The sequence below is a fragment of the Camellia sinensis genome, chromosome 11, assembly GCF_055761805.1.
Source record: "Camellia sinensis isolate YWXY chromosome 11, ASM5576180v1, whole genome shotgun sequence".
Lineage (NCBI taxonomy): Eukaryota > Viridiplantae > Streptophyta > Magnoliopsida > Ericales > Theaceae > Camellia > Camellia sinensis.
The window spans coordinates 63069453-63094257 of NC_138971.1; the positions used below are offsets into that span (position 1 = coordinate 63069453).

At 34.3% G+C, this 24805-nt stretch overlaps 1 long non-coding RNA gene across 1 annotated transcript; it reads left to right on the plus strand.

Moving 5' to 3' along the window:
- Window positions 1–642: 642 nt before the first annotated feature.
- LOC145803143 (uncharacterized) lies at window positions 643–2737 on the plus strand. The gene is made up of 2 exons (XR_014345255.1): window positions 643–755; window positions 2474–2737. It is a non-coding gene; the product is annotated as an uncharacterized LOC145803143 (long non-coding RNA).
- Window positions 2738–24805: the final 22068 nt, after the last annotated feature.

Here is a 24805-nt window from a genome sequence, read left to right on the forward strand (position 1 = left end):
CAGTCCATCGCATGTGATAGATTATGAGCCGATTCAGATTAGAGAGGATTTTTCGTATGAGGAGATACCTATTTAGATATTGGATTCGAAAGAGAAAAGGTTGCGTACAAAGGTCATTAAATTGGTTAAGGTACTATGGCGTAATCATCTAGTTAAAGAGGTGACTTGGGAACGCGAGGACGAGATGCGCGAGAACTACCCACATCTATTCTCATGATTTACTCAGGTTAGTTACGAGGACGAAACTTTTCTTTTAGGAGGGGAGAATGTGAGAACCCAAATATAAAAATTAAGTAAATAATTAAATAATAATATTACAATCTCAAATATTTTGGTGGTGAATTCTAAGGTGCAAATAAATATTATTGGAGGATCTTTTAATTAATTTTTAAACCTAAAATAAATTTATGGTGAAAGTCTTTAATTTAGAGGTAAGATTTACTATCTAAAAAAAAATAAAAATAAAATAAAGTAAATAGAGAGGAGGGTGTGACTTGAACTCTAGACCACAAACTTAATAAATAAGGCTTTACCATTTGAGTTGCATATAACTTATATATGTATTTTGTATATTTATCTATTTATTTGACCTATGTGTGCCCACCACTAGTATAAATAAAATAAACACAAACCCTAATTATTATGATATTGTTTTCCCACAACTTTTCTGAGCAGCCGTGAGAGGTAAAGGGAGGGAGAGAGACGTCTAGGTCATTGGGCGAAAATTGTTGAGTTTTGTGGTGGCCATTGGCAAGGTAAATCCCTTATTATTTTTATTCCTTCACTATCTTTTTCTTCTTCTTGTGAGTTGCTGTGTAGTTGATGGATCAAATCAGTGAAGTAGGTTCATGTGTTGGGCATGGCTATGAAATATTTGGCTGATTGGGATAGTGCTTTATGTATAAAAAATGGTGTAATTCTTAGTCCAAAAATTTTTCACAGAATCACAAACTTTAAAAATCAAGGAACCATATCAAACGGATGAATTTTAATCTGAAATTTTTACAGTAGATTAATTACATATTGAATTTCATATCTGAATTTTTTCATAATTTTTGGGAGTGAAAATCCATATAAACAAATGTGTTCAAATCTGTCTAGAAAAACTGGTATTTAACAGTAAATTCGGGAGTGTTGTTCTTTTTGGGTATAAATCCAAAAATTTTCAAATTAGCGTCATTAGAACCGGCTATGAGTCTAGTTTCCTGAATTTCTGACCTTGCATTGATTGCTCATGTATACTAAGAGAACCGTCAATTTCTTTATAGTACTGTAGAAAACAACCTGTTTGGATATAATAAATTGTAGATAATTATTTTGATAAGAAAATCAAGTGAAACCAATTGGGTTTGGAACTTAGGATATATTAGTTGATATCTAGAGGGTTTTAGAATTTTTCGAACAACGTGGAGTGGGTTTTTAATTTTCAAAGTTAGCGAAAAGATTGGAAAAACTCTGTTCTATCTTAAAGTCACTTTTAGTTAAGTTTCGATCGGAACCTATGTCTTGGGTGATTTTAGACCTTGAAGAACATGAACTTAGGTAATATTTAAGAGTAACGGTGAGTTGGGTTGAGCCGTGTTAGTGCACTTTAGTTTGGAGTTACTTAGTTCTTATTCTTTAGTATTTTTAAATTAGTAGTGACATGTAGTTTTCATATTGGTTCAGGGCACTAGTTAGACTTTCATACTTTATTCGAGGATTATATTATATCATTTTCAGGTGAATAGTTTCATGTTACATATTTTTATAAATGTTCCCCTATCCTGAACTGTTGGAAAATTAAATTGTTGTTTTAAGACTAAACTGTTTTGATAAATCATTATATTATTAATGGAATCAAATTATTTCTGAAACATGTGTGAACTGGGCATACTGCAAACTATTTGTTTTGGTCTCATGTTTATAATGATGAACTACCATGTTTTGCGAAACTGATGTGTATTGATTATTGGGACCATGTGTGTATTATTCCACTGTGTGTGGTGACTCTGGCCACTAGGGAACAGATCCGGGTTGGGCTGTGATGACTCTAGTGCTCAACAATTGTAAGGAAAAGACTTAAAAAAAAAATCTAGGTAACCTTCAATCGGATCGTCTTTGAGAAAAGGCCCAAGTGCCACCTTGAGGATGACTCTTAGTTCGGTATTGGATCCAACGGGGCTTATAGTTTTGAGAACTGTGTGGCATATTATTTGTTTTTCTTGGTGCCCCAAAAATTATTGGTGTTCATGTTATAATCTGTTTAAGCAGAAAATGTCGTTTATCATGTTCTTGCGAGACATGAGTATTTTAAGTGTTGAACTGTAGAACCTTCTTTTTAAAACATATTGTATTTACCAAACTGTATGCCAATCTAGTTTTTGTGATATATATCTTATTTTGGAATTGAACCCTATTTTCAAAACTGTATTTACTATCTATGTTGCTACTCACTAAGCTATCAGCTGACTTAGTTGTTTACCATTTCCAGGTGTTAGAAGGACTTAGAGTGGACTCATGGCGTAGCGGGGACTCAATTGCATGGACCTCTAGGGCATTTATTTAATTTTTTTTAGGTTGCTTTGTCGAGTTTTGTGCATACATTGTGGTTGGGTTTTATTCAAAATTATTTTATTTTGTGGGCGGTTTGTGTCCCATTTAGTATATATATATTTTTAGGAAGTTGGTTATGACTTTTTTTCACTTGTGGTATGTCACTGGATTGAGTGTTGATTTATTTATTTCTAGGCTATCATCACATTTATTCTTTATGGTTTTGGGTTCATGTTTAGGCTTACGTGTGCCTTGGGCTAAGTCCCTGTGGGCCACGGCCGGTCATGCCCGGATTTGGGGTGTGACAAAAGAAGAATTTGATGCTGATGCTCTCTACGATAGCTTCACAGCTATGGTAGAGAGCCTGATGCGGACGCTCTAACTAAAAACAAGCTCAATCTGATTGAATCACTCATATAGTACAAGTATATAGTAATCACAACCTTTAAAATATATTCAATAATTCATAATGAATAAGTACTCAATTTGATCAAAAAATAATAAGTTGAAAAAGATACCGCGATACACCAAATGTTTACTTAACATCACGTTATACCCACACACAAAAAAAAAATAAAAAAAATAAAAAAACCCCTAAGAATAAGAATAATAAAATAAATATATAAAATATAAATAATTTCGTAGCTGTACCTGTTAAGGTATAATCTAATTCGGTATTGGTTTACTAAAAGTGCGATTAATATATTATTTGGGGCCAAAACAACACAACTACGAAATTATGATAAAAGTTAGGGCCAAAAAAGAGATATGGTGAAAGGTGTACAATTCACTGGTAACCTATAGAAAAAGCCACCCATTAAGCCTATTATTTAGAGGAGTGAATCATCCAGGAGGATAATAATTAAGGGGTGAGTCACCGTGTAAAGCTCAAGTATATAAGGGGTGAATCGAAAGCCAAAAAAAAAAATTCACAAGAAGAAGTATTAAAGAAAAAAGGTCTCGAATAGCTAGCATAAATAGAAAGAAAATAGTAGGAATCAAAATCAAGGTGAGTTATATTATACCTTGAGTGATCATAACATATTTTACGTATATCTTGAGTTATCACAATTTATTTTATGCAGATTTATGTTTTATATATTATATTAATATTTCATGTAACGCCTCCAAAATATAATACAAATAATCCAACCCATAAGAGGAATGAATCTAACGACTTGACATACTTTCATTAATCAGAGTTCAAATTACAAAAGTTATTAAATGCGTTATACATTCATAAATGTTCATCCTGAATTTACAGCATGTAATATCAATAAATAACAACAAAATGAATGCCCTACGGGCTTACATCTTTCCAAGACACTTCTTTGTTACAAGAAAAGGGAGTTTTAAGCTCTATACATGTAAAATCCTCGGCTCAAATTAAACATTTAAATACAAACACAAAAATAACAAAATAGAGCTTCCGGCTCCTGAGTCCTCCCAAGCTACGTCCTTGAAGGAGGCATGTCACCGGTACCTGAAAATGGTTTCTCGAGTAGAGTGAGCCAAAGCCCAGTAGAAACATTCTAACACAAGCTATGATGTTTAACTAAGATATAGGTGTCAAGTGTATCTTCAATACTAATGATAAATGCACATTCTTCACATGATTACACAATACTTATATTCGCATCTCAATCCATTTCCATCTATTCATTTCAAGCTCGTTCAGTTCATTTCAATGCATAGACCAAGTTTATAATTTTCCTGAATAACTTAACTGAGACTACAACTTAGTGATTCTCAATTGATACAATCATCATGCAAACACTTCAATCTTGTCATTTTACGGAAATTTCGTCTGCGGGATCAGCACCCATGTATTCATAAGATTTCAGGACTTTCACCCTGGACACTCCGGCCAACTTAATTCTCAATGGAGTCCATCCCATATCTCCTCCCAAAACGTGGAGTACATCCCCTTTCGCATCCCAAAACATTATACATATACAATGTATTTAAAGATTTCGTCATATTCAATGACATTCAATTACACATATTCAATGCCTTAACACACCGTTATACTCAATGACACATTAAGAATGATTAGTTTCAATTCACCTAATTCTCATACAATTTCTACAACAATCATAGCTATCCTCCACCGATAGCCCAATACAGATATTTCTAAACAGATATACAATCATTGTAATAGATAATTCATCTAATTTTTCATAGGTGAGTGATTTAACAAATCCAACTACACCATTCATTCACACATCCTCCCTATTTTACATTTTTCATACCAATTTCATTATTTATACAAAATAATTAATTCAACATATTTAGGGCAATCTCTCCCTCTTTCCAAATATTGCCCAAAGGCCAAAATCAACAATTTGTAACACAATAAACTCTCATAATCAAACCCCATGGTCAATTATATAACACTACATAGGCAACCCCTCTTTTACAGCTCACCCAAACCCTAGGTTTATGTTCAAAATACTCCCAAAGTTCACCATTAACACATAACGATGAATAACTAGGTTAAAGACCATAACAATGTATAGAATATCCCTACCTCAAAGAGAGAAGACGAGTTAAGCAAGAGAGAAGCTTCAAAGATGCCAAACTCCAACTTTAATCGGTTCAAAAAGATGATCTTGACGAGCTCTACCTTTTTAATGAAGGCACAAGGGTGGATAGATCACTAGATCTAGGTGAAAATCTAGAGAGAGAGGGTCTCACTTTAGGGTTTTAAGAAGAATAGATCTGAAAAAGTGATGTAAAAATGCTTTTCGTGATTTGATATACGCGCAGTCTGCTCGAGTGGAGAGTTTGACACTCGAGCGTCAGACACAACATTTTATTACGCTCGAGCGTAGAATATACACATCCAGTAGTTATGCAGACACAGACAACCCGCTCGAGCCCAAAGAAAGCCGCTCGAGCGTCCACCTGCTCGATTGTAGGAAATGCCGCTCGAGCGTAAAAAACACTCTTCCAGTACTTTGTAGACGCGTCAAGTACTGAGAGTTTGCAACTCCCGCTCGAGCGCAAGAAGGCCCAATCGAGTGGAGGACCAAAATTCTGGGCAACTAAGTTTGGGAAAAACATACAACCAACCTGTTCCAAACTCAATCACAACAACCCAAAGGCCAATTTCAATAGATAAAAGGGAGAAAAGAGGCAAACAACAATATGGAACCATTAAACCCGAGTCCGAAATACAACAAATGATAGGTCAAAACCACGATCGCTATAACCTCCCTCCTTAAAAAATTTCGTCCCCGAAATTACAAATTAAGTCCAAAATCAACATTAAATCATTCATAACAATGTTATCCTTACAAGTCCATCACCATGACCCATTCTTCGATCATCCATTCTCATCGACTCAATACACAAGTCTCATATTAAAATGAAATTCGCAATTTTTTCCAAAACATTTACAATGTCAAATCAAATCCACATTTCCAAAATTTACCTAGCATAAACAATGCCTCCAAAGGTGATAAAATACATAATATTTTATATTCCCAAACATACGCCATGTTCAAATTAAAGTTCAAGTTTTCAAAATCTTACATAGCATATATAATGCTTCCAAAAGTAACATAATATATAAGACATCCATAACATATGCAATGTTCTCATATTTTAAAACATGTACAATGTTTACTTCTTTTATTATCATAATCAAAATCTCAATACATGCTTAGACATCAACAAATAAGTCTGGATATTTCTTTCGGACTTCCAATTCACGCTCCCTAGTCGCTTCCTCTACCTCGTGATGTTTCCATAATACTTTTACCAAGGGATTGTCTTGCCTCGCAAGACTTGGTCCCTTTTATCCAAGACTCTCATCGGTCTCTCTGCGCATGATGCATTATCATCTACCCCCAAGTCAGTCCAATATAACACGTGCGATGGATCTGGCTCATACTTTCGAAGCATACAAATGTGAAACACGTCATGCACTCCGGACAGTTGTGGCGGTAGTGCCAAACGGTATACAACCTCCCAAATTCGCTCAATAATTTCAAAAGGGCCAATAAATAGAGGGGACAACTTCCCACTCTTCCCAAACCTCATCAAACCCAGCTTAGGTGATATCTTTAAAAAGACATGATCTCCTACCTCAAAAGACAAGGGCCTCCTCCCACCACTACAATAAGTTAGGTCTTGAATGATGGAATTTTTTTGTCTCGAAAGAGCTAATTTCGTCACTATAGATATTTGTGAAAAAATATTTTCGACACCAGTTTCGTCATTGAATGTTTGTCACTAAAAACCATTGTGACGAAAAATAATTTCTTCACCAATGAAATTAGTTCAGTGACGAAATATTTTGTCACCAATAAAACAAGATTTTGTTGCCAAAAATTCTCATTTTCGTCACCAAATAATTATTCAGTACCATATTTATCATTTTAGTTGACGAATAAATTTGTCACATATGTTGATCATTGATAAGGAAATAATTTCGTCACAGTAAGATGTAAAGGTGACGGAATTTTTCGTCTCCAAAAGTCATACATGGGTGACAAAATATATTTCGTCGCAAATATATTTATATACGTGATGAAATTTATTTCGTCGCAAATATATATATACGTGACGAAATATATTTCGTCACCAAACAACAAAATCAATGAAAACTTTCATATATGCGCTGCAATAAATTTTGTCACAAAAAATGTTTATTAACGACAAATAATCACTTTGTCATAATAACAAGTACAAATGACGAAATAAATTCGTCACTAAACCTGTTCTATATTTTATATTTCAATTTCAATTATTATTTCACAAATATCCCTGCTCATATCCCAATAGCCTTTTAATTGTACTAAGAAATCCACTAGCTATTATACATCACTCCACAAAAAAATTCAGTAAACAATTTATATTATAAATCAAAATATATCCATCAAACAACTTTAATAATATAAACCATTAAGTATAACAAAAAAAACCATCAAAGCAAATCCCAAAATGAACTAACGTGGAATCCACAAAAAAAAAAAAAAAAAAAAAAATTCAACGCTCAATCTTGATTTGCAACTATAACTAAGTATCAGTTCAGGAAACAAAATTCAACAGTTGATCTTCATTTGCAAGTATACTTCCAAACGTCATCAAAAACCAATCTGCAAAGAAAATAAACAAAGAAAACATTAATATATTATCAATTACATCTAAACTCATATGTAAATAATTTTATTTTATAAACCAATTTAGTAGAAATGCATCTAACAAATCAAAACTTCAAAGAGTTGAGGTGATCCTTGATGATAAAGCAACACGGATAACATAAGATACCAAAAGATTGCAAGAATACCATATATCACTATCACTAATGGCAGAATATATATATATATATATATATATATATATATATATATATATATAATAGCTCCAAAATATAATGTAGCATTGAGGTACATTTGATTCACGACAATGGGCCGATGACTTCTTCAATAAGGTAAATTTGACCAGTGGAATTCAACACAAGAACCTTGTAAGACTTTTGGGTTGTAATATTGAAGCCCCTCCATGCCTTCTTGTTTATGAATTTGTACCCAACAAAAGCCTTGATCAAATCGTCTTTGGTAAGAAATCATTGTGATTTTTATTTTTTATTTATAAACATGCTCATGATTTTTTTAACTCTTTGGTTTTTAATTTTGGCTTCTTTTGGCTAATAGTATTTATATATTTCTTTGTATACATTTTAAAGAATAGGAATCTTACACAAATGAGGTGCAAATAAATTTATCTGAGCCAAAATGACAACAGCAAGTCTTGGAAACTGAATTACAAAAATTAGTTCTTTTCTGATAGAGTGGGTCCTAACAGGGACTTGAATTCTGCACCTCCCTTTTGTGGGTGTTAGGATATGCAACTCAAGCTAACACCAGCTGAAAATAAAGTTTGCTAAATATTCCTCCTTTGCTTCTTATATAGTCCAATTGAGCACAATGAAGACAATATATGATTGGTTGGCTACCACGAACTGAATGTTTGTGTCAAATAACAAGGACAACACCACTAAGAGAGAGAAGTTGAAGCCCCAAGAACAAGAGATAGACCAACAGATATGAATGTAAGTTGTGAGAAAGCACATGATCTCAAGAAAAGACTTCTTTAGCCAAGACAAAGTGGTTGAAATGTGGCTTCACTAGGTAGAGTATAGGGAAAACGTTCAAATGGATCAATCTATACTAATATATAATGGGAAGCCTAAACTTGGTGTCCATATTTTATGGAAGTTGTGTCATGGTAGTTTTGTTGACCAAAAAACCATTCTATTTGATGACTTTGTCATTTTCCCATAGGGGTAAACATGTAATATACAAAACCTTATAAAGCAGTGAACTTAACAAACCACTTTCCAAAGGCCACGTTCTCATGACAGTTACATTCCTGAGAAGGCCATGTTCTCCTCTTTACTGTTCCATTTTTCAGTGGAAAAAGAAGACATTAATTATAGTGGCTTTGTTGAGCGAAGTATTTTCCATTTTCCCCGCTTTCAAGTTTCATCTGGCCTTCCAAATTGCACATTGCTATAGCTATAGGCGGATTTGAGAGATATAATTTGATATGATTTTTCCAAGTCTTAACACACTGAAGAAAACATTCAACCATATAGAAAGCGGGACAAATGAAGAAGTACAAATGATTCATTATGCACTGGATTTCTACAATTAAAATGTAAGTATTCCTTTTATATTTCGCATCACATTTGCACCCAGATTCGGTTTCACAAACTTTGGAGCCAAACATGGAAACTAAAATTTTACATTAACCATACTATTTCCACAATTGAAAAACTGTTATACTTCTCAGATTTTAAATTCAATCAGTATGCATATACATCACGTGTGCCACCATCTATTAAAAGTCCTTATTATGCTAAACCATCCTAATGATATATACAAAACAACAGCAATCATAAAGTGATATACAAACTTGACCAACCCACTGCTTGAGACTCAATAAATGTTCCATCATTTCTTCTACTGTGAAAAACTCAATCAAGGACACACTCATTATTAATCACATCACTAACTTAGAGCAACTCCAACACTACTTAGGAAAAATACACAAAAAAGTAAACACATAGTCTTGTCTCTACTTTGGCTAGTGTGTATTTTAACTAGGGTCATGCTAAGTAAGAATTTTGATAATGAATCTATTTATATTAAATACATCTTCAAACTTGTTACATCTTAGTTAATAAGTAGTCAAACTGCTGTACTTTAACTAGTATATACTAACCAACATGAGAAAAATAAAAAGATAAAACAAGCGAGACTTAACGAAAAGGCGATGTATGAGTTCATGGGATACCTCCTCCTCTAAATTGTCCTTTGAAATCTTGCTTCTTAAGAAACTCCATGATGCTTGATATCATCTTAAAATTCTCGTCAATCGACCCATTCATCTTCCCTATCTCTTTATTTGTGCTCGAATTTCCTCTTTTTGTGCTTGAATTTCCTCTTTTTGTGATTGAATTTCCTCCTTTTGCTCTTGTATTTCCATCTCTAGACGCCTCACATAGTCACTGTTAGTCGAAGCACTAGTAGTCCTAACAGAGAAGGAACGTCTCAACCCAAGTCCTTTAACATATCCCGACCTTGGCTTGAGCACCTTCACAGATAGCTCCTCCGGAGTAATTGGAACCACACCAAGATGGGAGCAATGTTCAGCTTGGATCTTTATCATATTATCCTGTCATTTAAAAAAAATGAATAAAGAGACAATAAAAATTGCAATCATCCTTATACAAAAGGTAAGTATACATACATAATTCTTTTCGCACTCCGGAGAAATCCACTGCTTTGTGACATCATTAAAGTGTGTAGATTTGTAAACACATGGCAACTCTGGCAGTTGGCCCCTATTCGCGATTGTCTGATTTTTTTTGTTGTTCAACTAGTAAGTTAAATAAGAATGATGGTAGTAGAATCATAAAATAGAAAAAAAAAATTAAAGAAGACACATCGCCTTGTGTACCCTATCTGGGAGAGATTTTGACCCACATCTATGCTTTGTCTTCACTTGATTTCTATTGTCAATGTTAGCTATTGATTGCTACTACAAGGACAAGTTCCAATAGTAAAATATATATATTAGGAAGACAAGGTAATTGTCAACAATAAATTAACATAAGAAAAGTTTACCAGCCAATTGCTATCATTTCACTTCTTGTCAATCAAGTTTTTCCATTTCTCGAGGTCACATTCAGGCGGTGGGTGGCTTCTAGCATACTCCTCTCCCATAGCACTTTTAAGGTTCAAGCATTTTATTCTTAGTCAGTAGGTGTGGGTGCTCAAGCTCCATCCACACTTTGTTGCCACTGTTTTGCTAACATCCGTGGATTCACCTTATATGTCAAATTGATCCTAGCAACAACCACAAATATTGTGAGTCATAATTCATTATATTACATGAATTCAATCAATTATGTAAAACTTTTACCGTTGGACACTGAAACATGGGTGCCGTGACTTTTTCGTTGATATGTTTCCACCTGTGAATGCTAAAGTCTGGCAAGTGTGTTCAGACCTTAACACCAATTTTGGAGACTTGTGGTATGGGAACTTTGAGCTTTCCATCTTTCTCAACCATTGCTTGAACCTTAAACCCGCGTGTCAAGCCACGAGGGTGTCTACTAGGCACTATTGTAAATACATAACATTGACTGGTTAGTAATTAATTAAAGCAAAATCATAGATGCAATATAAGCAACTTTTTTTTGTTGTAGTTAAATAAGTCATAAAATAAAATGATAACATATAGAGATATACAAGGGGTATTCCCCAGGGCTTACAATACCAAACAAAAAAACTAGAGCTATACAAGAGAAACAAAACCAAACAGATAAACTAAACTAAACAAACTACAAAGAGAATTATCCTAAAACAAACCACACAAAGGAATGTTCATTCGCCACATGAGGAAACAAAGGCTATGAACACTCAATAGACTAGCCAAAACAATACAAAATACAGTTGCATAACCCTCAAGAGAGAAAAAGCAAGCAAAAATAAAGATTAAGCTGTGTGGACTAAAAGTTCTTTAGTTTGGCAACAAGAGAAAGTACTCAAAACACGCTTGACTTAATGGGTATCTAAATGCCAATGATGGTTCTGAAATGAAATCATAAGTCACAAAACAAGCAATATTGTCTATAGAGTTTCAATTGATGAAGAGAATAATTTGAAGCCAATAAAAATGGTAAAGTAAACTGTGTTCTTTGTTATATCAAAGTCAATGGCACACCCTTATCTAATGTTACTGTAACTACTTCAAAGTCAATTGCTAAAGTAAACTGTGTTCTCTGTGTAAACTGTGTTACTGTAATGGCATACCCTTATCTAATGTTGCTGTAACTACACCCTTATCTAAAGTAAACTGTGTTCTCTATTATATCAAAGTCACTGTTATATCAAAGTCAATTGCTTTCTAGTAACTACTTCAAACCCTGCACTCAAAAGGTTTCAGAAGAAAATCCAAAACAAATTATTTTGTAATGACCACTCAGAACATTTTCCTTTCAACCCACACAAAAGGAAAAGGTACTAGTAAAATGTTGCACATGTTGTGGAAAATACCTTAAAATTAACATTGCATAGAAGCTGAAACTTTGAAACAGAATTAACTAATCAGAACATCGAAAGGGAAATATGGTTCATCTCATGATTGATTAAATGGTGTTCCATGTCATGTTTGTCATTTCATTGGCTAGAACCCGACCTATCTTCACAAAAGAATGAAACAATACAAGAAAAATAAAGGAAAAGAAAAAACAATATAGTTCTAAAATGACAGCAACCATAGTAAGAGCACTAATTTGCATACTAGACATACGATAGTTTCTGCAACTTGCTATGATTTATGATGATCGCTTGCCCCTTAAACCGACCTACAAGTGGGCCATAAACATTATAGTTTTTGGGAAAGGTCCAAATATTGGTTAGCCATTAGCTTTAAACTAAGCATTTAGAGATTCATACATGGAACATAAGGCATAAATTGGGATGATTGTGACTGGAACACATTTGTTGCCATTAAGAGCCTTGCACAAACAGCACTACCAGCAGCCACACAGATACAACTACAGCTGCGTTCCCTACTCTCAAGTTAATGCTTTTCCTTTCTCAAGTTGTTTTCTCTTTCTCACAGTTATATTTGCTCTTCCATTTTCTTCTTTCTTCACTCTTTCCTACCTCTGTAGCTTCTTCATTCTTTTCATAATCCTGAATTTTCTTGTTTGCACAAAACGGATTGTGGTTTCTTATGTTGCTTCTTTGGACCAAGTTGCTGATATATTTACCAAGCTTTACATGTCTCTTGGTTCTAGATGTTGGTTATTAGTTAGTTACTATTCTCTTTCTTTAACTGTTATGTGTGTGTCTAGCTTAGAGCTAAGAAATGAACATTCGTTAGAGTTTGTTCTTTTGTTCATCTTAAAGTTCAATTTCAGAAAAAGTTTTCAGTAATAAAGGAATTTTGCACCAAGAAAGTTTTCAGAGAACAGAGTATTCTTTAACTGTTAGGCACTCAAGGTCAGTAAAACTTTTTTACTGAAAACTTTCTCAGCAATTTATTAGAGTAAAACTTTGTTTTTAGTAAGGCACTCAAGTTTTCTTTAACTGTTAGGCACTCAAGGTCTAGAACATTCATTAGAGTCTGTTCTTTTGCACCATAGAATTATATTAAAACAGAGGATTTCATTTTAATAGTAAAATTCAACATCTTACCGACACTAGATTGGGGGGCTGCCTCCCTCGGTGACTCTATATCGACATCAAGTGGTTGTGAGTGTTGGGTCTCCACATTGTCATGTAAATCCCCATTCGGAACAACAATTACCTCGTGTGAAGGTTGAGGAGATGACTGCGCCAATCGTTTTGGCGGCATTGGTAAGCCCTAAAAAACATAATACAAAAGCATAAACAATAAATACATAAAAATGGATAAGTAAAGATATGTATATGGAAACTCATCAAGGCCACTGTTGATATTTGTAGTCTGATCTAGTCAATTCCTTTTCTTCCCAAGACTAGTCCTGATAAGCTTATTTGGACTCCTTCTCCTAATGGTTTATTCTCTATAAAATCTGCTTCTCTCCAGATTTCTATTTTAAGGTTGATTCCTCAATTATTTTCATCCACTAGAACAATAATCTACGAACTACATACACCATGCAACATCATCCTAAATGTGTTGAGTCAATTCATCCATAATTAAGGCAAATAGGTAATGATAGAAAGTTATCCCTTGATGCATTGTTACATAATAGCTAAAAGAATTGGGATACCCACATCTAGGCAAATGTTATCGAACTCACACTAGGAACAAAAAATATATACAAAAGCATAACAAAATATTAGCCAGTAATACAATTCTAAACTCACTTTAGTTGATAATTCTAACCTTCTTGTGCTTATCAATTTTAAATTTTTTGCAGTTAGTTAAGAAATCAATCTTGCCCTGTGTTCATGGTTTGTCTCTCAAAATAACAGTTGCAGTGGTACGTGTCTTTTCTTGTCCTTTCTCTTTTTTTTCTTTTTTTTTTCTTTTCTTTTATTCCCAGAGTTGCATGTTCAGCCTTCTGGATTATTTAATTTTTTGCTGTCCATATACATCTTTTGTCGTCGATGTTTTAACGTTATTACCATAGGATGGTAGGATGTGTTTTTTTTTTCTTTCTTTATTCCCACATTATTACCATAGGATGGTAGGATGTTGTTGGAGGCTTTATTCCCTTGCACAGGCTTGAATTATGTCGCTGGTCTACCTCTTGAGAGGAAAGGACTTCAAAACCCTTGAAACTGCAGTACAAATTATGAACACCATTCTATTATAAAACAAAACTGATAAATAACAGTTATCTTTAGATCACAATACTTTTCCCGCCTGTCGTCCATGAAATCACTTGCCCTATCACAAGAAATTGGTCAACATGAGACAAGTTATCCCAAATATTTATAAGGCAACAACTTCTTAACAATGGACATATATAAAGGACTTCCCCTAAGGATTTTCTTCTTTGATGTTTACACACAGGTTATATTAGAAAAAAGACCAGGAACAGTTTGATTTTCCTGATATCTTTTACCAGGATGTTGATCATTATGGATGGGGAATGCATTATAGTCCTTATAGCTGGCTATTCCTTTTGATTGGTCACAGGAGTTGCAATCAATCCAGCTGTTTTGTCAACTTCTACGGATGGTATAAAGAGGGCAGAGCTTCTTAAGATCAGTTTTTCCTTGCAGATGGTACTAATGCTACAAAATTGATTCATCTATATTTCAAATTTAATTTTTCATTACATGCCAGCTTTTTTTATCATTCTTGCTAAGAAGATTTAGATGCTGGTCTCAAAATTGTTTATACTTTCATAAATATTGAATTGTTAGAAGTGTTGTAGATTGTAAATATGACTTATCAATAATTATAGAAGAACATTGATCTAGGGTTCAAGTCTTTGCGAAATCTGTATTATTCATTCTTTGAAACATGGCAAAACGATGCAACATGTAGTACCACATTTTTTCCTATTTGGTTGCTTTTGCAGGTTTCTATCTGTGTTGGTGCCTTGTTAGGGAATTTGTTGTTGAGGGCCTAGTGATGTGAGGTTACTTTTTTGGATTGGTTTCTATATTCCTAGTTTGAACACTGAAGTTGATGTTATGGAGGTTGTATGTAGGATGTATATTTTCTAGTTTTATTTTATGACTTATTCACCCAAAAAAGTATATGGAAATATAAACATGGTATTAACAAAGCATCATTAACGGATATATAGCTATGAGACGTGATAACAAAAATGAATGGCCATACATATAGTACCTCATCATCAACACTTTCAAAGGGCTCAGCATCATCAATGTCATCTTTATGATCTGACAGTATGTAGTCATCATCATCTACCTCAACCCTAATGTTCTTTCCCTTATGATTAACACGATTGGGCTGAGTAGAACCCATCAAAGATGCTGCTAAACGCTTCAATTGTAGGGCATCCATTTTCTTTTTATTCTTCTTGATTGTCTTATATCTTTCCATTTCGTACTGCGTTCGCTTCTGTTTCGCTAGAAAACCTGGTTTGATCCATTGTTTCTCCCCTTTGGCCATTTTGGTAACTAAAAAGCATAAATTGATATAAAACATAAAATATAAAGCATAATATTTACTTGAAGAGACACAACAACATATAGCATAACTATGTAATGCATTAAAAACATATGTTCATATAGAAACCTAAAAAAAAAAAAACTAAATATCATAATCCATATCAGGATCCATATCATCATCAAGTATGCCAAGTTCTTCATCTTCTTCGTCATCTCTACCATCTCTCTTTGTTTTATTCGGAATAACCTCAGCTTCAATATCATCCCTATGAAATTCAATAATATCTTCAATGTTGATCGGGACAACTGAGTTAATGTTTTCTTGTTGGAATGCATCATTAAATTCTGGTTGATCCGGTGGTTCTCCATCACCAACCTCTGGTACATCAAACACACCCCTATGTTGGACCTGTTGCACGACTTGCCAAGGTTGCCCCCGTTTGGTGTCATTCAGGTAGAACACTAGTTTAGCTTGACTAGGCAAGATAAAAGGGTCAGATTGATACCATCGACTTGTGACATCGATGCTTGTGCAATATGTGTCAGCTCGTACTGTTCTACTTCTACCAGTGTTACCGGTGTTGTACCATTCACATTGAAAGAAAACAACTTTATTTTTAAACATATACTCAAATTCCTAAATATTTCACAAGTGACCATAGAATTCGTGCATCTCTCCCTTGTAGTCCCCTTTGGTAAGCACACCACTCTTTTGACTCTTACGACGATTGTCTAATTCCTTCGTATGGAATCTTACACCATTGATTATACAACCCGAGTACTCTTTCACTAGCAAATTAGGACCATTCGCTAATGACCACAATTCTTTAGATGCTTTTGGTGCGTCATCAACTCTCAATCTATTTATCTACATCCACATGCAATGTGCAACACTTGAATTATGTTAGTAATGTTTGTATTTTAAACAAGCCTAATAGTGTATGGGCAATTGTGAATATTAAAAATGACTTACATATTCTTTGAACCACTTCGAAAATTCCTTCTGTTGTATCTGAGTTATATCTTGTCCAATGGAAATTTGTAACAAATTCTTGTGTTCCCTACTCAAATAGTTTTAGTTAATGAGTGAAATATTACTATTATTAATGACTAATAACATGAAAAATGTTAAAAAATATATAATTATAAGAAACACGTACTGAAGATACTTCTCTATCTTAGGGCTATTATATAATAAGAACCAATGAGCAATATCACGAAATTCTTATGACATCTCAACATGCTTTCTTATTTGGCCGATAGGACAAGTAGTTTTGGTGAATATTGTCAAACCTTGACGCCGGACTCCATAATCTTCATTTCATGCATCTCGATTATGCATGGTTTCATGTCAAACCTTGACGCCGGACTCCATAATCTTCATTTCATGCATCTCGATTATGCATGGTTTCAATCCCTTCAAGATACATTGAGCAAAAAGTAATGCACTTCTTGACAATGTAAGCCTCTGCAATAGAACCTCCTGGTCGAGCTCGGTTGTTGACAAACTTTTTTAAAGCTCCGTGAAACCTTGAAGAGATAACCAGTTACGATATTGGTTAGGCACACAACGTAATCTACACCTTTCATTTGAAACTACAATTTTAGAAATTACCTTTCAATTGGGTACATCCACCGATATTATACAGGTCCTCCAAGAATAGTCTCACGTGGCAAGTGAATGGCCAAATGAACCATCACATCGAAGAAGGCTGGAGGAAAGATCTTTTCAAACTTACATAGTATGAGTACTATGCATTCCTCTAATTTCTCCATTTCACTTCGTTTGAGTGTCCTTGAGCATGGATCTTGGAAAAAGCTACCTAACTCAAAAAGTGTTGTACTGATCCCTTTATCTATGTAACCACGCATCCCAATAGGAAGAATCCATTGTATAAGTACATGGCAGTCGTGGCTTTTTAATCCTGTTAATCTACCATTTTTTGCATTCACTGATCTCGAAATGTTTGCTGCGTACCCATCTGGATACTTGACTGATTTCAAGAATTCAAAGAAACCCTCTCTCTCTTTAGGGGTCAGTGAGAAGTTGGCTCAAGGTTTGACATATGATCCATTGGGATTTTTTGTCAGCCACAATTTTTTCCTTATATTCATATCTTCTAAATCCATTCGTGCCTTATCTGTATCCTTGTTCTTCCCATCAATTCCCAACATAGTTCCAACAACATTTTCACTAAAGTTCTTCTCCACGTGCATGACATCAATGTTGTGTTGAAGCCTCTTTTTCTTCCAATACGGTAGCTCATATAAGATGTTTACCTTCGTCCAATTTGGGTTCTGACGAGGTCTTTTCCTATTGCTTGGATGTTTTCCATATGTGACACCCGTCACACTACCCAATTGTTCTTCAATCTTTTCTATCGGTATCACCAAAGATCTCTTCCGTTTTTCATGCTTCCCATTATATGCTCTATTCTTTTACCTTTTTAGGTGGTCATCAGGCAAGTAGCATCGATGGTTACTGTACGCAGTCTTATTTCTTAAAGATTCAAAATATGGTTCATCATTGCAAGTGTAACAAGAGTAATGACCCTTTGTTCTCCATCCAGACATGTCACCAAATGCGGGCCAATCATGTATCATCCACAACAAAGCTGCACGCATGCAGAAAGTCTCACCAGTAGAGGCATCATAGGTTAATGTACCATTTTTCCATAATTCATTCAATTCATCCACTAAAGGTCTCATGTAGACATCAATATCAATTCATGGTTGTGATTCACTAGGAATAAGTAATGACAACATGAAAAATGGGTCCTTCATAGCCAACCATGGTGGCAAGTTGTACGGAATGAGTACGATAGGCCACAAACTATATGAGTTATTCATATTTTCGAAAGGGTTGAACGCATCAGTAGCCAACCCTAGCCTCACATTTTGAGGCTCCAAGGCAAATTCAAGATGTTGTGAATCGAATTCCTTCCACTCATCACTATCTACAGGATGCCTCAATACACCGTCATCTAGACATTTTTAATTGAACCATTTCATATCCTTGGCTATCTTTCTCGACATATACAACCTTTTCAATCTCGGTGTTAACGGGAAGTATCGAAGGACTTTACGAGAGATCTTCTTACCTCTACCATGATTTGTCTTGTATCTAGAAGCATTACAATTTGGACATTTATCCAATGTTGCGTTCACCTTCCAAAAGAGCACACAGTCATTTACACAAGCATCAATGAGCTCGTATGACAAACCCAATTCACATAGTATTTTTTTAGCTTCATAAGTTGACTTTGGAACCAAATTATCGTTCGGTAAAAGTTTAGTTAAAAACTCTAGCATCATGTCAATTGACTTATTACTCCAATGGTTTGTTACCTTCATATTAAGTATCTCGATGACAAACTGTAACAAAGTGTAATTTGTGCAACCTGGGTACACCTCACGTTTGACATCATTCAACAATTTATCAAGAGTGCGAACCTCCTCCTTCTGGGTTGTATTAGTTGATTCCCCTCTTATTCGATCTTCCACTAAGGCATCAATACCTCCCAAAACCTCATTGCCCTCAATGGGTATATCATGATGATGAGCCTCATTTGATTCACAGGGTTCCCCATGCATGCGCCAAATAGTGTAAGTTGAAATAATCCCATGTTGCAGCAAATGAATTTGAACAATTTGAAAATTTTGATGAACAACATTCACACACTTTTGACAAGGGCACAAAATTTTACCATCTCGATCAATAATCGCATTGTAAAACGAAGAAATGATATTACCCCATCATAATATGCCCGACTTATCCATCAATCAACTGTGCTACCTAGTGCAATCCAACTCTTGTCCATGTCTGACTATGTCGAGTTAATTAAAGGTAGGTGAATAGGGAAAATTTTAGATATAAAAATACTAGTGTATGCCCGTGCCGGAAGGTACGGTGTAAATAATATTAGGATTATAATATAATTGTATTCGCAACACTATTTAAATTTAAGATTAAAATGCAATTATAAAAATATATTTAATAGACTATACTCTACAATTCCAAACAAATCAAATATAAAAAAAAATTAAATGTCAAATAATGCACACTAGCCAGTGCTCTGCAATAACATAATCTATGATGTCAAGGTAATGTTCCATATGGGCTCAAAGAAACAAAAGTAATATTAAAATGGCTCCTTAGTCTCTACTTCTTAGTCAATAAGAGCATGTTCATTGTGTGAAGTACCCATGTAAATCGATTTATTGACATATAAAGACTATACTTTGAGTATGAACAACTGGCAAGAAAAAAAATAGAAGTAAAAGAACATATACCACCAATTGGTATGTTTTGGATCAGCAGAAAGTGAATATGATTTTACTACGCGAAAGAACATCAACAAAGGTGAAATAGATACCACTGAAAATTTCATACATCACACTAAACAAAAGGTATTACATGCCATGCATTCAATATCATCTTAGCCTAAATCACACAAATAGTCCCCAGTAATGGAAATATCATAAAAAGAAAAAGAAAGTAAAAACCACCACCACCACCACCAAGTAACACACTTATATGCAGCCACAAAATGTAGGACCTGTTATTTCCACCTCAGAATAGAAAGAAAACTGGTTGTTCTCAATTGAGGTGCCTTTGGAAGGCATATATAGATAGATTTGCAGCTGTTCGAGGTTTACTTGCTTGCAAATGCAAGTATGATGATAAATTGATAATTATTAATCCATTCACATAGGGTCTGTCCAATTTGAAAATTGCAAAACAACTTTGCCTTGGATTTGAGAGTGTTAATAATGGTGGAGTTATATTCGTAAATTATTGAAAATACATACTGAGCTGAAGTTTAGGAGAACTTGCTAACTTCTAAAGGCAATGAGGTAAATGAGGCTAAAACTATGTATACATGAATGGTTGTAAAACTAAGATTGAAGGGCCCAAACAACTATTATGAGTCTTTTATGTGCCGTTGTTTTAAGATAGTAGCTCTTGTACCATAAACAATTTGACAACCTAACATTTTTTAGGTGTTTGCTTGGTTTTTCTAGGAAATAGATGAGCAATGTGATGAATGGGTTCCGGAATCTCTTATACCACCAATTACAGAAGAGATGGGATATGAGCCTCCAGTATTGGAAAGGTAAAATTAGTTTTGGTTTGTCTTTATTTTATTATTTCCTTAACCTCTGAATTCTCTTGAAATGTTCTCAAAGTTATGTAAATGTGTTTCTTGTTTGGTACTACACTTATTTCTTTTTCATGCACTATCCAACCCTTTCATAATTTTATTTTGCAAGAATTATTATATGTTGCCTTTTCCTTTTTCTTTCTTCTTTTCCTTTTTTAAGTTTTTCCCCAATTAGGTTGGTTAGCCACTGTCATGAAGGTGTTCATTATTTTGAGTATGGGTAATATCTTCTTTTTTAATCACCACGTATACTTTAAGATCCAATAAATATTGAAATTATTAAACATGGATCAAAGAGATTTGTGACTATAGCAAAGACATTCTTTCTCATTGGTTTGAACAGACACAGCCACAAAGAACATCAATTTAAACCTCAGAGACACAGGGTTTGAGAGAGAACTATAGCAAAGACATTCTTTCTCACTGGTTTGAACAGACACAGCCACAAAGAACATCAATTTAAACCTTAGAGACACAGGGTTTGAGAGAGAGGGAGAGAGGTACCAGAGGGGGTTCGAAGCAAAGACGACGACAGTGGCTGTGGTGGTGGTGACATCCAAAGAATACCTAATTAACAAATCAATTTAAGGTTTAGAAAAACAAAAATCAAAATGAAAATGAGTACTCTGTTATATGATGGAGGGGGAGGAAGAAATCAAACATGATAAAATGAAGTACATAGTCACCACATTTAATCAGAAAGCAAATTACTTAGAATCGGGGTCTAAAGGAGAGGATTTCATCATAATGCCTCAAGGTTATCACAAAATACAACCCAGATCGTTTACTCTGGTGTTTATCACATAGGAAAAGGGGAAGAAAGATTAGAATAATTGCAAAAATAATTCACAAGGTTATCACAAAATGACCTAGGCTATATATCATGTAAAAGACACCAAACTTTCCACACTGATAGACCTGTAATTTACAGCAGCTAATGTATGTTGCATGCACAAGCATGCAATGTTTTTTAAGTAAAATAAAACCCAGACCGTCTACTCTGGTGTAACAAGTGTTTGTTTGTAGAGATGCTTCACTATAACTTCAAATGCTAGCTTTATATATGAAGTTTTTGTCCATGTTACATGACATATTGGCTACATCAAGAAATTCAAATGGAGGCTGTTTACCGTGAGCACGTCCAATGCAACATAGGATCAACTCATATGGTACTATAAATGATTTTTAAGCCTTTATGCAACCATTTAATACAGAACTCTGGATTATTATCGACTATCAAGCCCATAGAAACCATGCAGATGCACTACTAACTCTGAATAGCTCCACCATATTTATCTTAAATCATTTAGGTTAGTGAAAAAATTAATACTGGTCTTGTTTCAGATATTCATATTATTTGAAATATTAAAAAACAACTTTTTGCTGCAATCCACAAAACTCTTGCGTGGCACATGTGAAGATGAGAAAATTCATTCTTTTTTAAGGAAAATTTGGAGCAATAGAGTTAGCAAAAATAAATGGGCATCAAAACTTCTATTTCTCTATCCCTAGTAAAAAACAATGGTCACCACCACAGACATCAATTTCAGATATTAAACAAACATTCAAATATAGAGAGGAGTTAAACCCTAATTTTATTAAAAATATAGCCAAACAATCCAAATCGTATAAAATATTCACATTTAGTCAAGGGCTTTTACTAAATTCAAACTGTTAATTATAATCAATAGGACATTCATTCTCAAGTTTATAGCAGAAATAAGCAAAACACATTGAGGATGGCCAACTTTACAATTTACACATTCACAATTTATTGAAGAGAAACCTTGCTGGAAAGAATAAAATACATCATTAATTCTGAAAATTAATTTCAAAAATTAGGGAAAATAGAGATAGAAAAATAGAGAAATTGAGTGAGAGAGAAAGAGGGAGAGAGAAAGAGAACCCATACCTGATGGAAGAGACCAAACAGCAGTAAAGGAGATACGACATCTATGGCGACACTGAATGAGGAGAAAAGGGACGTTGGCAGCGGCGCTGGAGAAGAACACACAGCACTTGTGTTTTGAGAGGGAGAGGGAGAAGGAGAGGGGGACAGATAAAGATTGATAGGAAAACTGATTCGTCAATAAACAAAACACACAGCACTTGTGTTTTGTTTTGAGAGGGAGAGACAGATAGAGATACAAACTGATACAAAGACTGATCAAAAAAAAAAAAGGGAGGGAAAAATAGTCTAGGAAAACCGATCAGAAAAAAAAAGAGGGAAACATAATTTAGGAAAACTGATCTAAAAAAAAAAAAAAAAAAAAGAATGGAGGGAAAAATAATAGACTATCTTTTTCCTTACCGCTTAATATGTCAAAATTCTTCTTTCAAAATTAGTAACAAAATAATTTTCTCACTAAAATGCCTAAAAATATTAAAAATTATTAGCGATGAAAATATATTTCTCACCAAATGGTCTTAAAATATTTAAAATCAAGTTTTTCAAAAAAAAAAAAAAAAATTAGATTATTGGTGATGCAAATATATTCCTCATTAATAATTTTTGAATTGTTGAAAAAAAAAAATTTCTCACCAAAAGTTCAAAATTTTGGCACCATCAAAAAAATTAGTAGGAAAAATTTAGGTGATGAAACTTATTTTTTTTCTCATCTAAAAGTAAGTATTTATTGACGGAAATAAATTTCGTCACCTATTATTTTTATTTATTTTTATTATACGTGACAAAATTTATAATTCTTCATGGATTATTCTTATTTAGTGACGAAATTTGTTTTCTTCACTAATTTTCATCACCCTACCAAAACAGAGAATAAGAGAAAGAGACACTAGAAAAAGAGCAAAGTGAAATCACATACCAAATCATCGAGCGAAGAAGATGTGGGAATTACTGGCAAGGCTACTAGTGGTGGCGACGATGGCGATCAGCGTGGTGGAGGAGCAAGATGTAAGACAAATTAATACCCTATTTTGAGAGAGAGAGAGAGAGAGAGAGAGAGAGAGAGAGAGAGATGATAAACAGAAAAAGGGTAAAAAAAAACTTATACCCTATTTTTTTTTTATTGCCGCTCAATATATCAAAAACTTTCCACCAAAATTGGTGACAATATTATTTCCTCACAAAAAGATATCAAAAATATTAAAACGTTTTGGTGACGAAAATATATTCCTCATAAATAATTTTATAATTAGTGACGAATTTTTTTTTCTCACCAAAACTCCCAAAATTTTGGCACTACCCCAAAAAAAAAGCAGGAAAATTTTTGGTGACGAAACTTGATTTTTCCTTACCTAAAATGAAGTATTTATTGACGAAAATAAATTTTGTCACCTATCATTTTCATTTTTTTATTATATGTGACAAAATTTATAAATTCGTCATGAATTATTTTTATTTAGTGACGAATTTTATTTTCTTCACTAGTTTTCGTCACCATAGGTTACTTTTGCTGTAGTGATGGTCGGCATAACTTTTCTAGGGACTTTGGACTGTAACCAACTTTTTACGGATAAGTGCAACTCTCTCCGTTGTTTCTCGCACCAAGTTTGGGTCCAACAAAGGTGCATCACCCACCTCGGCCCAACACACAAGGGATCTACACGGTTGGCCATACAAGGCCTCAAACAGTGCCATGCCAATACTCGATTGGAAACTTTTGTTATAGGCAAACTCCACCAAGGGAAAATGCCTCTCCACGACCCCTTAAAATCAAGCACACAACCTCGAAGCATATCCTCAAGGATCTGAATAGTATGTTTGGACTGCCCGTCAGTCTGAGGATGGTAAGTAGTGCTAAAGGTCAATCTAGTGCCCAAGGCACTCTGCAAACTCTGCCACAACCAAGTTGTGAAACGTGGATCTTTATTTGAAACAATCGTCATAGGGACCCCATGTAACCTCACTATGTCCCTAATATACAAGTCGGCAAGATAATCTATTGAAACACTTACGTGCATAGGAATAAAATGCGCTGACTTAGTTAACCGGTTAACTACCACCCAAATGACATCACTACCCTGTTGAGTCCTCGG